At 41.7% G+C, this 11216-nt stretch overlaps 1 non-coding gene and 3 pseudogenes across 1 annotated transcript; all 4 read left to right on the forward strand.

Moving 5' to 3' along the window:
• Nucleotides 1–7271: 7271 nt before the first annotated feature.
• Nucleotides 7272–7346, forward strand: LOC123095297 (uncharacterized; annotated as a pseudogene).
• Nucleotides 7347–7626: 280 nt separating this feature from the next.
• LOC123095298 (uncharacterized) lies at nucleotides 7627–7702 on the forward strand (annotated as a pseudogene).
• A 111-nt stretch (nucleotides 7703–7813) lies between these two features.
• LOC123095299 (uncharacterized) lies at nucleotides 7814–7889 on the forward strand (annotated as a pseudogene).
• An 85-nt stretch (nucleotides 7890–7974) lies between these two features.
• Nucleotides 7975–8057, forward strand: LOC123095245 (small nucleolar RNA SNORD24). Its single transcript, XR_006446144.1, has one exon. It is a non-coding gene; the product is annotated as a small nucleolar RNA SNORD24 (small nucleolar RNA).
• The last annotated feature ends 3159 nt before the right edge of the window (nucleotides 8058–11216 follow it).

Genomic DNA, 11216 nt, shown 5'->3' on the forward strand with positions numbered 1-11216 from the left:
TGTTGCAATGTTCTTTGAAGATATCGTCAGCATCCCGTGGTTGCAAATCTAGTTGTTGTAGTTTATTCTGCACCCTCTATTTAGGTAAAATTAATTTTAATCGCAAGCACTGGTTCGAATTGATCATCAATGGTTCATCTAAACTAATGAAAGAAGGGTGTGTGCATACACGACAATATATCTGCTTCCCTCTATTTTTGCTTGATGGGGTTTGCAGCTCCATAATTAATAGAAGCATCAAATTAGTCATGCAACTTGGGAAGATTAAGAACACACAAAAAAGTAATGAACAGAGGCTCGGAGCAGTGATGTAATAGCTAGCATCAGAAAATGTAGGGTAAAACAAACAAAAAGTAGCAGAACCACATGCTAGTTTGCTGATGTGTAATTAAGCATAGAGAACATGAAGCAGTCTGATGGAACCAATAAGTGGCATCAAAACAACACCATTATCATAAATATGGCATGCAAGAAGTAAAATAGTAGGCAATGATATCTAGTAAGTACAGTAATACTTAGGACAAAACTAAAGCATATTAACTATATGTGCACTGATATGTAATTTAGCACATGTAAAATGTTCACTGCCAGAAGTATGGCCCTACAGGTGCAAGCAGAATAACGCGTCTCATGAAAAATTGAATGATGCCCTGAAGAAATTCAAAGGTGCAGTGCTTATGCTAAGAAAGTGAACATAGGCGCTGTCCATTGGATAATAGTACCTGATTCTCGGCGGCGTATGGGTATCGTTGTCATACTTGATAGCTAAGGATCGTTGATGGTGCTCGTGTTGCGGTTGAGTTTAGGCCGGTTGTCGCGGTCGCTGAAGCGGCTTTGGTGCTTCGGTTGTGGCGCCTATTGACATACAAGAAAGCTCATCTGTGGACTGTGGTAATAAGTGAACGGTTGCACGATAAAGAAGAGAAAAACTGAAGGAGTACAAATTGAAATAACCTGATGAGGCTGCAACGTTGGTAAAGCAGGGCCAGTGGAGTTGAATATGGCATCCGTGGAGAGGGTCCGGTGCAGTGGACGAAGGCTTAGGCGAGCGCGGTGTACAGTGGTTTCGGTGAGGCGGATCTGTTGTGGCGGACGAGGGCTTGTATGAAGGGACAGCGATGGGGCAGACGAGGGAGTCAGTGAAGGGCCTACACTATGGTGGACGAGGGTGCCGGTTAAGCAGATCAGGTGCGGTGGACCATGATGGCGGTCAAGGAGATCTAGAGCGGTGGACATGCCAGTCGCTGAAGCGGCTCTGGTGAAGTGGTGAGTTGGTAGTTGGGGGTTCCAAGGTGCGCAAGGTAGATCGGGCGGGGTGTGAGGTCCACCGCTGCGGCGGAGGACTAGATTCGGCGGCTTGCCATGGTTGGGGGGGGGGTCGGGGAGGGGAAGGGGAGGGTCTCTGGGGAAGAATTTTGGGAGCAAAGACGGGAAAACAATGGAGTTACCAAAGCAGCCCTTTTTCGTTCATCTGGCAGGGGTAAAACAGGAATATCGCAGGGCTAAACTTTCGGGCGCGAGATATTTCGATGCGAGCGGGAAGTTTGAAAGATTTTGGTGCCTGAAATTATATTCTGCTCTTGTACGACCGACTATGATATCATGGCCGAGAATTTGTTTGTTTTTCACACAAAAAAGTGCAAGTTTTGAAAATCAATGTCTCCAACTCGAAACTTAGATTGTCCATTCAATTCAAATATGGATCATTTAGCTAGTACAAGCAAATACCATCATACGGTCCACTTCAAATGAAATTCCAAATGTGTTTATCCTAAATATGATGAAAAAGCAAAAATGTGTATGTGTATGAATAAAGTGGATGATTATAAAGTTTGAACATGCATGTATGTGTATATCTCTAGGTTTGATATATGAATTTGAAATCAAGAAATCCAGCTTAAAAAATGACCCCCATTCAAATGAATTACAAAAGCTAATGATGGAGTTGAATTCCAAAATTCCAATCTTAGGTTTGTAATTCTGGTACATCAAGGTATATCACGCACGTTCAAAAGTATTGTTATTTCATAGTCCAAATAGTGAAATAGATTGATCAACCATGAGTGCACACACTATTGACCATATATATCTCAATTATGCTAAAGTGCCTCAAATATAGACACCTCACTCTTTATCTGAAACCAACCCCCCCCCCCACACACACACACACAAGTCGTTCTCCCCCCCCAGACACGAACACACGAGCACATTAACACCCCTCTCTCTTCTAAAGTCCGGACCCCAATATAGGTCTCTATCACTTTGTCTCTCGGGCATGCACACAACTCTTCCCCCACTCTCTAGGTTTCCCGGCATCTCTCTTTCCCAAGCACACACACTATGTAGTGTGTATCTTTCCCATACACAGAAAACATTGCCCCCAAACGTCTATCTCCCTAGTTATGTGGTTCTCGCACACTCACCTCACACACCACCCCCACTGCAAACAAGCACACTTTGTCTCCTTGTGCACCACTCTCCTCTTTATATCTCTCCCACATGCAGACCTGCCCCAGCTCCTTCCCTATATACATATATGCTGTGACTCTTTCCATAGCTCTCTAATGTATCATCGTTCTCAATCTCGCACGTTGTTCTCTACACCATCTATTCTAGACTTCTCATGAAGTCCCTATCACACAGACGATGACTTGCTTCCCTTGCGTCTCCGTACATAGGCCAATTTCTAAAAACATTAACATTGTCTCCCAATCTATACACCATTTATGGACACAAACGACCCCTCTCTGCCCCCTCTCTTCCTCTCTCTCTCTCTCTCGCTCGCTCTCACACCCCTCTCCCACACACACTCGATGTCTCTTCCAAATAGTCTGCTCCCCCGCCCGCACCCATGCTATCCCGCTACTACACATGTCACACCATTCCCCCTTCCCTTATACTAGGTTTACATCATTAGTGGTCTCTCTACTCCAAATACACACACTCCCTCTCACACACAAATGCACGCACAAACACACACAAACAAGCTCCAACACCCATTTATCTGGATCCTCATCTCTCCCCATGTCCGCATGTGTATCTCACTCACTCACTCTCTGAATATGTATATGTGTCTCCACGTTACACAACACAAAGCCCCATGTACATGTCTCTCTCTATCCTCCACACACATAGACACAAAGAATCTCTTCTCATTGCCTCAGTCTCTAGACATATCACTCTCTCTCTCTCTCTCTCTCTCTCTCTCTCTCTCGCAAACATGCTCAACAAGAGTTTCCCCGTGAATAACTTACCCTCTATTCATCAACAGTTGTGGCAGTACGGTGAACACGAGACGTTAAAAAGAATAAATCTACATGTGCTTAGACCACCTAGTTTGACTATTAGGGCTAGAGCAAGCTGAAAGCCACTACAAGAAATATGTCAACTAGTGACCTTCTGTCAGTGCCCCTGGAAGAATTGGTCATAGATCTATGCCCATTTGAGACCAATTGGTCAAAAGCTGTTCGGGGGGCTCCAAACCCTAAACCATTGCGACCATTTTGGTCAGAAAGGTCGTAATTTCCTTACACGTAATGGTCACAAATCAAACAGTGCTGGTCCGCTGCCTTATTTCTAGTTGTTAACAACCAATATAGATGGTCATAGCCTTGTAGATTGTGGTGGGTTGTGATGACTAGGCACCATCTCATCAGTTTTGCCTATGTGTAATGTCCATGTTTCAATTTTTGCCCTAGGTTGTGAAGCAACCTATATTTCTGTTATTACAAAAATTCCCCAAAAAATCTCATAAATTGTTTGGATCATATCTTCATCAAATATGTCAAAAACCTTCCTTGCCTAGTTCAAAAATAACTCAACAATATTCATTTTCCTATTCTGTTCAGAGCAGCACTTTGTGAAGGAAGTGTTATTTATATATTCTTGATTTCCCTAAAAATTTGTGAAGACATTCTTCTTAGTATATGATCATCCTCAGCCAAAACTCACGCCCATTGGCCATGTGCATTTCCTCATGACAATCTTATGTTATAATTTTCTTCCTAGCACCTACCTGGGGAGTGCCCAACCCACTAGACATGCCTAGGCCGCCCAGAATGCATGGCAACGCCATGGTCATGTGGTGACCACGCGGCGGCATGCGAGCGTATGCGCTCTAGAGTTGGGGCCTTCGGCCACCGTCCAAACCTTGATGTCTCGCCATCAACCCATGTATTTCTGATTAAATAGATAATTATATACCTAGAAATGATTTTTGGAAAAAATAAAGAGCAAACTATGAGGCACCTGCAGTTCAAATTTGACCCGCTTCCATCTGATTCGACGGGAATTTGTCTTTTTCACCAGAGGTGGATCAAAACTTTTGACACCCAACCATTTTGTCAATTGTGCATTAAATATGGCCTAGTATTTTATAAAATTGATTAGGTATAATTTTGCAACAAATATATGGTAGGTCCTTCACAAAAAAAACTCATTTCAGGCACTTGGAAAATGGAAAATGTATTTTCCGTGAAAAGAAAATGAAAACTCCCTTAGGCAAAATTGTTTGGAATTCCAAGATGCACCCTTGTGCACAATATGAGATCATTTGAACAAACTATACCATGAATGTGTCCATAAGATTGATCATTTGGCTTGAAAGCCATGAATCTTCACACATGATAGCTCATTTCTGAGAACACTTTTTTAAAATAATTACCATATTACAAGTTTATTATTTTTCCTTTAAAATTTGTCACATATAATGACCCAATGCGAAGGCTTTCAATTTTTTTGATTTTTTTTGAAATTTTTATGCTTGTTTTAAAATGCGGTCAAAACGACGGGCTTGACCGTTCCTAGCTAGTGGTTGAATCTTGGATTTTTTTGGTGTTTCTCTGATTAAATAGATACTTATTTACCTAGAAATTATTTTTGGAAAAAATAAAGAGCAAACTACAAGGCACCTGCTGTTCAAATTTGACCCGCTTCCAACTGAATCAGTGGGAATTTGTCTTTTTCACCAGAGGTGGATCAAAACTTTTGACACCCAACCATTTTGTCAATTGTGCATTATATATGGCCTAGTATTTTATACAATTGATTAGGTCCAATTTTGAAACAAATATATGGTAGGTCCTTCACAAAAAAACTCATTTTGTGCAGTCGAAAAAATGGAAAATGAATGTTTCGTCGAAAGAAAATGAAAAGTTCCTTAGGCAACATTGTTTGTCATTCCAAGATGCACCCTTGTGCACGATATGAGGTCATTTGAACAAACTATGCCATGAATGTCGCCATAAGATTGATCATTTGGCTTGAAAGCCACGAATCTCCACACATGATAGCACATTTCTGAGAACACTTTTTTAAAATAATTACCTATAAGTTTATTATTTTTCTTGGAAACTTGGTCACATATAATGACACAATGCAGAGGTTTTCCAAATTTTTGTTTTTTTTAATTTTTTATGCCCGTTTCTAAATGCGGTCAAAACGCCGGTAATGACCGTTCCTACCTAGTGGATGAATCTTGTAATTTTTTTGGTGTTTCTCTGATGAAATAGATACTTATGTACCTAGAAATGATTTTTGGAAAAAATAAAGAGCAAACTATGAGGTAGACACAGTTCAAATTTGATCCGCTTCTAGCTGAATCGGCGAGAATTTGTCTTTTTCACGAGAGGTGGATCAAAACTTTTGACACCCAACCATTTGATTAATTGTACATTAAATATGACCTAGTATTTTAGAAAATTGATTTGGTACAATTTTGCAAAAAATATTTGGTAGGTTCTTCACAAAAAGCTCATTTTGGGCACTCAAAAAATGGAAAATGATTTTTTCGTGGATCAAAAGCATTTTACATAAAATCATTTGGTCAATTATACATAAAATTTGGTCTAATACATAGAGTTGGTAGGTTTGTGAGCACCAAAACTATTTTTTATACCTCAACAATGAAAAATGCTTTTCTCCTGCAAAAAAACTTATTTTTAATCAATTACGACCTATTTATATGGTAATAAAGTCATCAAGGCCTTTATTGCATTCTGATTGGTCCATGAGCAGCTCACGCGGATCATGCCCGACCACCGTTGGATAGGCCCAGATCCGACGGCATTCCTCTTCCCCCACCCCCTCTACCCCTCATCCCTCTCACCCCCCTGCCGAATCAGCGCAGCTCCCTCTCCACTCGTCCAAACCCTAGCCGCGCCCTCCTCCGTGCGCCGCCGCCCCCATCGATTCCGCCCAACATCGCCGTCCCCCTCCGCTCACTCTTCTCCATGAGTCGGATCCCCACCTCCTCCGCCTCCCCTTCCACTCACTCTACCGGATTCCGCACACCCATAGCCGCCACCCTCTCCCTCCCTTAGATCTCGATTCGATCCAGATCAACGTCGCCACAGCTTCCCGTCGCCAGCCCTGCCCGGATGGGGACTGGACTCTCACCGCTGCACGCAGACACAGAGGAGGAGAGGGAGTCGACGAGCGATGGCGGCTGGGACTGGCCGGGTGTTGCCACTACTGGCCGTGGCAGTGGTGCTCGCGGCGGCGCTCCTCTACACCGCGCCCTTCTTCAAGGTGAGCGGTGCCTCATGCCCCTCAAATCTGCATGCGGCGGTATGGTGGCGGAGGCTGACGGGTGTTCATTGTTTTTGCGCGCGTGCAGGGCCTCGGCGGGGAAGGGTGCAGCCTGCTCCCGCACGACCAATTCTGGATCACCAGCCAGCGGGTTGTCGCGCTCGGCCGTGTCAGCCCCGCCGCAGGTACTCCGCCCCTTCCCCTCTCCCTCCCTTCCATTGCTCCTCTATCGTCCCGGCGTTTCATGGTGGTGTTGTACCTTCAGGCACGCGCATGGCCTTCTAGATCTCGGCGTGCGTCTTATATGTGTGTTTGATGTTGACGTCGCTTGTGGTTTTGCAGGGTTCTGAGGCTACAGCCTGGGCACCATCAGGGTATGCTGTTTCCCTGTCCTGTTTCTTTAGTGCTCAATAGTTGCTTGTGCGACTGCTACCAGTCTGTTAAGACTAGTCTTCTATGTAATGCTAAACTAAAATGGGTCTAGTTATACTAATCATTCTATGAAAGTTCAGTCTGATTTACTGGTACTCTAATAGGTACGCCTTCAGCTTTTGTCATATAAACTCTCCTGGTGGTAAATCATTTGGTATGCAATACAAAAATGTTTATGATGATTCCCATGGATTTTAGAAACCAGTCGCACTTCATGCTTTATAGTACTGTGAAGAATTTTGTTTGCTCATGCTCAGAATCATTATTTTACATATGTTACTTGTGATGTTCTGCTGTCTGAGATGTGCATGATCTGGGTGATGAAGAAAATCGTTCGGATTCCCATTGATTTTCATGATTATTACAACCAGATACTTCTGACAGATCATGCCATCTCTTGGACTACATATGTACTCCTTTATTATTGAGCAAATACTTTCCTTTGATTTTTTGCAAACCTCTTAGCAGGACTTTTTGTATCCTCTTTTTTGTGTTCTGCTGGCTGATGAGATGTGCATTACCTGGGTGATGAACAAAATCGACCAGTCATGCCATCTCCTAAAGTACATTTGCACATTTTTACTGCTTTAGACTGACTGTACATGCATTCCTTCATTGGTTATGAACCTTATTGCTCATTGTATTCTGTTGGGTTGAACTGCATGATTCCGGGTGATGAAGAAAATCGTTCGGATTCCCACTGATATTTCATGATTAGTGTAACCAACTACTTCTGATGGATGATGGCATCTCCTGTATTACATTTGCACCGCTTTATGACTGGCCGTACATGCACTCCTTGTGTTGGTCACAACCTTGTTGCTCTTTGTGTTATATTGGGTCTTTTGCATGCTTCTGCGTGATGAAGAAAATCATTCGGATTCCCACTAATACTTCATGATTATCAGAACCAGCTACTTCTGACAAACCATGCCATTTTGTGTTCTTTAAGAGATTTTTCTCTGTTTTGGGTTTTAATTCATTCAATAGTTTGCTGGTGTTTATTTTCCTTTGAGCCTATGATGTTATCACAATATTTGCTACTCTTAATGGGTTTATCCCACTTGATGATCTTAACCACCAAGATCTCTGAGGCTCTTAGTTCTAGTCTAATGTTATCAGTACAGTACATCCGCTGTTGCCAGATTTTCCATGGACTCTATTTTTTATTCTGCTAGTGGTTCCAGCATAGCTCTAGAGTACATCTATTCACTCAGATTTATACATTGTTAAAATGGAGGCTTGGGAAGAACTATTTTCTTTGTAGTAATAAGTCAGGAGTTGTTTGTTGCTTCAGTAGGGTGTCATACATTATAATCATCATCTCATGTCCTCTGGGATCAAACATAGCTTTGAATTTACAAGAGTAAAGATTTATGTGAGAAGTACAAACCATGTTCGATTTTAACTAGTACAAAAATTATGCCCTTGCTATAGTGATACATTCTGTACTACACTGTTGCTTCTGTTTGCTTGCTTGATTACCTCTCTAAGGCAGCTTCGTTTTGTTCTTCTTCTTCATGTGCTACTTGCAGCATCAAGGGGATCTTCGACCGCTACTAGCAGGCCACTGGGACCAGTCTGTGGACCGAGCAGTATGAGGTTGGCTGCTGCTTCTCTATCTTGCCTCCATCCATATTTTTCTTTAGCTGTATCACTTTCTCCTTTCTTTGATGTGGCTGATTTGCTTCAGTTTGATATCATCTAGATCTGACTAGTTTGCACTTAGTCACTAGTGATGCACTGCTGTTTTTCCTTGTGATGCTCGAGTACTGAAGAAACTTGGGTAATATGCACTGGTCTTTTGCTTATGCTCTTGTGAGTTTGGCAAGTGATTTTTTGGGGAGTAGATGTAGTGTGTGCTTATGCTCTTCTGATATTTGCAGGAGTAGTTCATTCTTGGGACATGTTTTAAATCAATAATGTCCTCATTGTGTTAAATCAAGCCTTGTAGAGTACAATATACATAGTAGACTGTTTCTGAACGTGTTAAATCAACAATATGTATGTGTTACTGTATCCTAGTAATTCTGCTGTGTCACTGTATCCCAGTAAAGCAAGATGCTTGTTATACTCATGTTCCTGATGATATTGGTGTACACTCAATTTGGTTATTTCTTGTAGTTCTGCTACTAGTTGCCGTGTACTCCTAGTGTTGTAGTTGCTGTGTAGTAATACAGAAATATTAATGCTCAAATATGATGATCTGGCCTGCACCGCACCTACAGTTTTCATTTCTACGATCAATTTAGAGAGTTGCACATGTCAGTATATTGTATACTAAAAAAATCCTAGCTAGTGAGAACATTTTACTCAATCCATGTACGCATACTGGTTAGTGTTAGTCATACTATTTATGTACATCTCATTTGCTGTCAATTCTTGCTTATAAGTTATTGGATCCCTCATTGGCTACTGTTTGATGTTCTTTACACATCCTTATTCTTATATGTTCATTGTTTTTTTTGCACAGGTGAAGTGCGAATCAAAGTTCGAAGCTGTGAAGCATATCAACAAAGACTAGCATATTATGTGTTGTAAATGTAGGCAGTAGTAAGCTTATCTGGGCTGTAGTATATTGTAACATTTGTAATAGACCAATGCCGTGTTGTTTTGGACGAATTTCATTTTCTATTTGGATTGTTTGAAATAATGATTGTGTATGTGATTTGAATACCCGTCAAATGGAAACCTGACAAGGGGGTCCAAGTTATAATGGTTGTTTGACAGATTTTGAAATTTTTGATGTGTGGGATCAATTTTGTGATAAGCATGACAAGTGGGACCAATCTGATTGGTGGGACCAGTGGCAAAAAAAGGACGAAAATAAAAAATCAGTAGACTGTAAAAGGCTGCATCTTAGAAAAAAGGCCGAATTAATGGCCCAAGCCCATGTAGCTACCGAAAATTAACAAGAAAAAATACATTAAAAAGCCGAATTGTTGGGCTAGGCCAATGTAGAAAACCGAATTGGACCGGTCTGAATCTTGTGCCACATCAGCTTGCCATGTTGGATGCCTACGTGGCCTGGGGAGGTTACTAGTGACCAAAACGCCACAGTAGACATATTTTGGTCATAAACATCTACGACCATTCCAGAAGAAAGGTCAAGAATGTCAGTTTACGATGGCCAGGTTTTGACCTTCTATTTTTGGTCACAAAAAGGTCGCAAATGGAAAACAGTGACCTTTCAGTGACCAATAGTCAAGGTCACAAGTTGACATATTTCTTGTAGTGAGCGCGCCGCCGTCACCCCCTCCTTATCGGCGACGGGAAAACCTTTGTTTTACACAGTCGAGAAGTCATTGTGCTAAGGCCCCACATGCTGAGGCGTTGAATAGAATGTAGATCCTAGTATATGGAAACAAGTATCTATAATACGTTTCTATCTCCATACCTATATTTCCTCTCTTATAAAAAACCGAGTTGGTGATGATGGTACGCGTGCCATTTTGCAATATAGACTGTCCGTTCTATATCTGACGGATGGAAATTAAACTAAAAGATACCCGCACCTCTCTCCACATTTGCAGACAAGGCCTTCCCTCGTTCATCCTTATCTCCAACAACCTCATTGTTGAGCTATTAAGAAAGGAAGCCTCTGGAACAAACTGGCATGGTGGCTGCTGCCGGCGTCGTCCATCCCCATGCCTCTGCTCAGTCCGACCACCAATCACCACAACGCCCCACTCCTCTTCACCTTATCTCCTATTTCTCGAGATATCATTAGTTTTTACACATGGGATTACTCTCGCATGGGTCAATCACAGCAAGTGTTTTATAAAAAAATGCATCTTGATGTTCCATGCAATGCACGGACATCTTGCTAGTACTCCCACAGAAGACTAAGTTGGTGATGATGGTGTGTCTGCCATCCATCATTTCTGACCATTAGATCTACATCAAACGACTGTGAGGTAAGTTGTTGCCTTTTCTCACCAACATCCCACTTCTCTACTAATTTGCAGAAAAAACCCATAATTAGTATCTTAAAAGCAACCAGATCCCTCCCTCACCTCACCAAAACAGCCCAAGGAATATATTCTGATTGAAACATAATATATCTCTAGTGATATATGTATATCAAAGTTAGAGTGTTTTGTATCAAGTTTGTGAATAAGTATTATTATAATTATGATCCATTGCAATGCACATGAATATTGCTAGTATTTCCAACCATGCAAAAAAATTCCTAGTACTTCCAGAGTTTCGAGTTTTCCATCAAGATATTAATCACTCATGGTTGATATTTACTG

Source organism: Triticum aestivum, chromosome 4B (assembly GCF_018294505.1).
Source record: "Triticum aestivum cultivar Chinese Spring chromosome 4B, IWGSC CS RefSeq v2.1, whole genome shotgun sequence".
In the NCBI taxonomy this organism is placed as follows: Eukaryota; Viridiplantae; Streptophyta; class Magnoliopsida; order Poales; family Poaceae; genus Triticum; species Triticum aestivum.